At 34.0% G+C, this 6,000-nt stretch overlaps 1 pseudogene; it reads right to left on the bottom strand.

Annotated features, from left to right (window-relative positions):
- Positions 1–951: 951 nt before the first annotated feature.
- On the bottom strand, positions 952–3,105 carry LOC120184077 (annotated as a pseudogene).
- Positions 3,106–6,000: the final 2,895 nt, after the last annotated feature.

Below are 6,000 nucleotides of genomic sequence, written 5' to 3'. Positions count from 1 at the left end.
ACTCGAATCTAAGATCTTACTTAAACGATATCAAGTTGCTTACTTTCCTTTGAACGCTAGTTCCATCCCTATCCCCCTGTCTTGTTCTTGCATTCTTTTTGCCCATCAATTTGAAGATATCAAATTATTTAATACTTGCTATATAAAGGACTCGATCACGATATCAAGACTAGTATACATGCAATATATATCACCATAATTGTATAAACACATCAAAGAGAAGATGCAGACATGAAATGACACATCCAATAAAAGGAATTTTTGAAAGTTCTCTTCTTTTTCGATTGGCATTCTTCTATATCTTATAAACTTACCAAATTATTATAAATAATTTCTATATGTTATAAAATAATAATAAATTTAAGGGTAAACAACACATTTAATACCTAAACTATCAAATTTTGTTGTTTTTAGTGTCTAAAATTTTTAATTTTTCAAAATCATACCGAAATTTCAGTTATTATTTCATTTCAATACCCACCGTTAAAAGTTTAACGCGTTTAGTACCTAAACTATCAGTTTTGGTCCGTTTTAGTACCTAAATTTTTTTTTTTTTCAAAACTTAACGTTAAGTTTCGAACAAGAGTACCAAAATGAAGCAAAAACTATTTTTAATAGCGAGATGCTAAAATGAAACAAAACTAAACGTTATGTATGATTTTGAAAAATTAAAAGTTTAGGTACTAAAATAAACAAAAACTAATAGTTTTATGTACTAAATGCGTAGTTTACCCTATTTTAATTATTATTTTATAACTGTTTGATAAATTTAATCTATCTTTGAGTATTATATTTTAATTGCATATAAAAGATTTTTTTTGGGGGGGGGGTTCTCTCCACTCACATAATATCCAAAACAATTTTTATTTTTTAAATTCGAACTTAACGAAGAGTACATTATATGGAGATATTAAAATAGCTTCAACCAAATCAAAGATCAGCTTCGATTATTAAAAAAATACACACGTATATATAATCGTAGACGCTTGGAGCATTTTCACGAGACTGCTGCAATTGTAGTGACACTGGGTAGTTTATGTAAGATGATCGAGCACCGTATCGAGGTTGAAGTGTTACAGCAGAATATGGGGCGTGCGTATAATTTGGCGACAGTTCAAACGAGAAGTTGTGCAGGATTTTGGCCATGGCCATTTTGGATTCAAGCATGGCGAAGTTCTGTCCAACGCACACTCTAGGCCCCCATCCGAAAGGATAGTACGACAATTTATCTTTTGTCGTCTCGAACTTCCCATCGGAGAACCTCTCCGGCTTGAACTCCATTGCGTCGTCTCCCCATTGCTCTTTATCTCTATGGACAAGGTGCAGTCGCATGAACAGCTGCACCCCTGCAGGAAGACACATATCACCGAGCTTCGTCTCTTTGTTCGTGGATCGGATCAGCGATGTCGAGGGATACAGTCTCAGGACTTCGAGCAGGATCATGTTTACGATCTTCAGTCGGTTCAGATCGTCGTGATTTGGCGGGGCGTTATCGTTCCTGAACACTCTAAACACTTCTTCCCTGGCTCGGTCCTGCCATTCCTGGTGCATGCTCAACACGATCATGGTCCATGTCAATAAATTGGCTGTTGTTTCTTGACCGGCGAAGTAGAACAACTTGCACTCCTCGATCACATCTTGCAGGCTCATCCCTGCTTCCGAATTGTTGTCTTCCTGCACTTGTTCGAGGTTAGATTTTAGTAGCAAGCCCAGCAGATCGTCCTTGTGCTCTCCTGCTCTTATGAACTTCTCTCTCTTTTTTATTATTCTTGTCAATAAGGATCCCACTTCTCTGTTTACGTGCTTCATCCTCTTGTTCACTTTGGTTGGAAGGTAGCTTAACAATGGGAAATTGATGTTCATCTGAGACTGTAAAACAGCAGGCCTTGTTCCTTCTGCAGAAGGAAAACCAACCTCCCTTCTTCGAAATTGCTGCCGAACGCGGCTCTCGATATGACATCGCCTGTTAAGTTTTGGAACTCGACCGACATGTCGACTTCGCTAGACCCCATGAAGTTCACTAGCTTTCTCCACTTTGAAATCATCTCGTCGGTGCAAACATCGATTGCAGGCATCATATGCTGTAACAACAAGAGCCCAAAGGGTAAAGATATGTCTCCAAACATGAAAATCATCAAAGAAAAGCAAGCATTTATAATGATAACCTTCATCTTCTCTAAATGGAAAGCATGATCAACGATCTTCCTGTGCTTGGACCATTTATCTCCGTTATAAGTGGCAAGGCCAGACACGAACAGCTGAGTGAATGAATTTGTTTTTGGCTTTGGGAAATCCCCAGATTTGTTGTTCAGAATCTCTTTGATCAAATTTGGCTCCATGATTGCCACGCGTGGAGTTGTTCCGTACCAAACAACGAACGATTTCTCTGCATGCATGGTTTTCACATTTTCTTGTCATTTGCTTATATATATATATATATATATATAAGAAAAAAAGTTAATTTCCCTAGGTTGATTAAACCTAGAATATATCAATATGATACTGCTCTCTCTCTCTCTCTCTCTCTCTCTCTCTCTCTCTCTCTCTCTATATATATATATATATATATATATATATATATATATATATATATATATACATAATTTTCTAAAGTAAACAAACAATCGTAAATTTCTAGGGTGTGCTGGTTTCGATTGCAATGATCATTGATCCATATGATTTCTATTTTTTTTCATTAACATGAAAAAGAAAAAGGACAGAAACTAAATGAAATCAATTAACGACATGACATACTGTGAGTAGTGGCGAGATCATGAAGCAATGGATTGATACGAGGTAAGATGTCGTGGGGCAGCTCCGTCGGTTCCGACCCTTTTTCCCGAGCTAACTCCATCATCTCCTTGGTGTTCCCATAAACCAGCTTGTAGGGTAGCCATGGATGCCCTGTTCCCTCAGCTTCTTCTCTATCATCTTGGGCTTCCACCAGACGGCATGAAACAGTTTGAGAGCCCAGGCGGCTGTCAGAGCACAGAGCACCGTCGTCAGAACCGCCATCTCCGACTACAATACCAAGGATGTTTTTTACGAAGCTTAGTTTTGAAACTTGGGGAAGATAGGGAGGAGCTCACGAGTCTTTATATGGAGGATTTGAAAGGTTTTTCGTTGGTGGATTCTTAAATTTGTTTTCTTGTATACTGCCGCTTTCTTACGTTCATCATTTTACAATAGCAAGAACATCCCTTTGTCTTATCGATTGATTAAATAATTGCACTAAACTTCCCCATTTGTACTCAAATTCGTCGTTATTTGTCTTAGTTAATAATTTTAAGATTTGTAATATAACTTCTATAATAAAAAGATTTGTCGATATAAATATATTTGTAATTGAGGTACGTTTATATTATAATATATATATATATATATATATAATATAAATTTGAATCTATAAAATAAATTGATATGGGAACATCGTCGTCTCCTCTATAGTACTTGTCTGAATTTATTGATTAATAAATCAGATATCAATGATTATAACAAAAATATTGATGTATTTAAGTAACAAAAAAATGGAATATCTGACCATATGATATATTGTTCTTATTTTTATTTGGTTTATCTGGATTTTATCGTTACAAATGTAACAAACGATATAAGTTTATGTGGTTAATGGATTTATGGGTACTCTTTTTCCCTTATATGACCGCAACATTATGTTAGTAGAAGAAGTTTTCAACGAGGTCCATTTTCTCAAAAAGAAAACCGTATGATATTATTATTTTAATTTTAATTTTAATTTTAAGTTTTTTAATTTGATTAATTTAAAAGTTAATTTAATTCAATTCGCATAATGGGCGAGGAAAAGACTAACATTCAAAGGGGATACTGGACTTGATTCTTTTACATCTTCTGCATTGGGCTAGTTTTTTTTTTTACCATCGGCCTTTGAGGCTAAACGAAGCTCTAATCGACTTCCTCATAAGAGCATGTCCTATGTGCGGCCAACACACTCACCTGCAGTTAGGGGTGTGCAAAAAAATTCGATCCGATTGATCTGATCCGTTGATTCGATGATTCGATCCAAAAATTATGATATCCGATCCGTTTTTTTAATTTTCGGATAGTTCAGATCGGGTATCCGAAATTTTTCCGGATTATCAGATCGGTAAAAAACTATTTTTGGATTATCCGAAAACCCGAAAAAAATAAGGGCTATTTTCTTCAAGTTTATATCCATTCCTCTCTGTAATTACTTCATCACTTGTTTGATAGATGGAAAAGTAAGGATCTGGGATCCGGCTACTGATGTCCCACTTCAAACATACAACTTGAAACTAAATAAGGAATGGAGGGATGAAGTTTCAGATTTTCATCAGTAAGCTCATTGCAATCTCTCTCAGGTTCCTGCACCTTCAGTTTTAGATCTTTAACTTCTTGATTAGATGAGAATCTCAAGTTCCTGCACCTTCAGTTTTAGATCTTTAACTTCCTTTTTCAGACCCCTACTTGAAGTATAGGTCGGTCACTCCTACCGTGATTAGCGATTGGCGCGGAATTCGAACTCAACGAGTTTTAATCTGATCCGATTCAAGTGGGTCAGTTTTTTTTATTGAAAAATCAAGCTCGAATCGGATTGAATTGAGTTTTTTTAGAAAATATGTTTGGGTATGGTCGAGTTTAGGTTTAGAATAAAAACACTAGACTCGACTTGACCCAAAAAATTATATAAATCTACCTTATATATTTAGAAATAATTATAATAATAATTCTCTATATATTTTTATTGAATAAAAATAATATTTTTTATAAATATATTTATTTTGAGTCGAATCTAACAGGATTCATATTTTATCTCAAATTTTTGGGTTGAGTGCAGGTCAAATGTAATCATCCATCCATCCCTAAACTCGAGTCGGATGAATGTTATATATTTTTAAATCAAGTCGAATTGACAGAAAATTTGACCTAAATCATGTCCATCCCTAACCGTGATAACTCATGGCTGGAGCTTATTATTATTTAAACTCGCTTTTGTTGTGTTATTTTAATATTTTAAATTATATTTACATATTACAACCCAAAACGATAAAAATCATTTTGTTGAATAATTTGTCGAAGAAATTTGATATACACAGTAGGTTAATCTTATTAATATTTAAAATATTAAATTAATAACCAACAAGATTGGTTCAAGTGGTAAGCATCTTGATATCGCTTAAGCAAGATCTCAAGTTTGAGTTCTTGTGTATGTATAAAATTCATATTAAGAGACTTATCCACCAAAACCAGATGTGCAACTCGAGTCGGTCTAAATTAGTCAAGATAAAACTTTAAAACTGGAGGGTAACAAAAAAAATTAATTCAATGGTTAATACCGATCATTTTATTATTGGGATGTATTAGAGAATTGTAATTCTAAAATTATATTCACATCCTTTAAATTGCCTGGTTAATACTAATGTCAATTAATTAAAATTTATTTGATATTTTATTATTTAATATTATGACGTCAAAAATACTAAGCCCACTAGATTGGGAGATAAAGTTTTTTTTCTTTTGAAAAAATTAAACAAATTTGAAGTGGGGATTGTTGGTAGAATTGGGCAAATATTATGACGACAAATGCTACAGTGTTCATAGAACTCGTCATGCAGGCATGACGAGTTTCATGGGATATATTTTTTAATGGTCTGTGTCACGTGGGTCCCACAAACCTGATGAGTCCCAATAAAAAATATTTTTTTGAAAATTTTAAAAACATTGTTTAAAAATATATATTATTTTAATGGTGAAGGAACTCATCATGCCGGTGTGACGAGTTCCAACAGTTAAAAATTTGAAAGTTTAGATTGTTGGATTGACTATTGTTGAACGATCAAATTTTTTTAAAAAAATCAATGGAACTCGTACATAACACACTCATTTCATCTCTTACACAACACACTCCTTTCATCTTCAATCTCTTACACAACAAACTCCTTTCTTCTAACCAAATACATTTCAAACAATGAGCAACAAATTCTTCACAGTTGTCTATTATAA

Source organism: Hibiscus syriacus, unplaced genomic scaffold (genome assembly GCF_006381635.1).
Source record: "Hibiscus syriacus cultivar Baekdansim isolate YM2019G1 unplaced genomic scaffold, ASM638163v2 tig00112857_pilon, whole genome shotgun sequence".
NCBI lineage: Eukaryota > Viridiplantae > Streptophyta > Magnoliopsida > Malvales > Malvaceae > Hibiscus > Hibiscus syriacus.
Note: the sequence above shows the minus strand (reverse complement) of the source record. Positions and strands in the feature narration are given on the sequence as shown.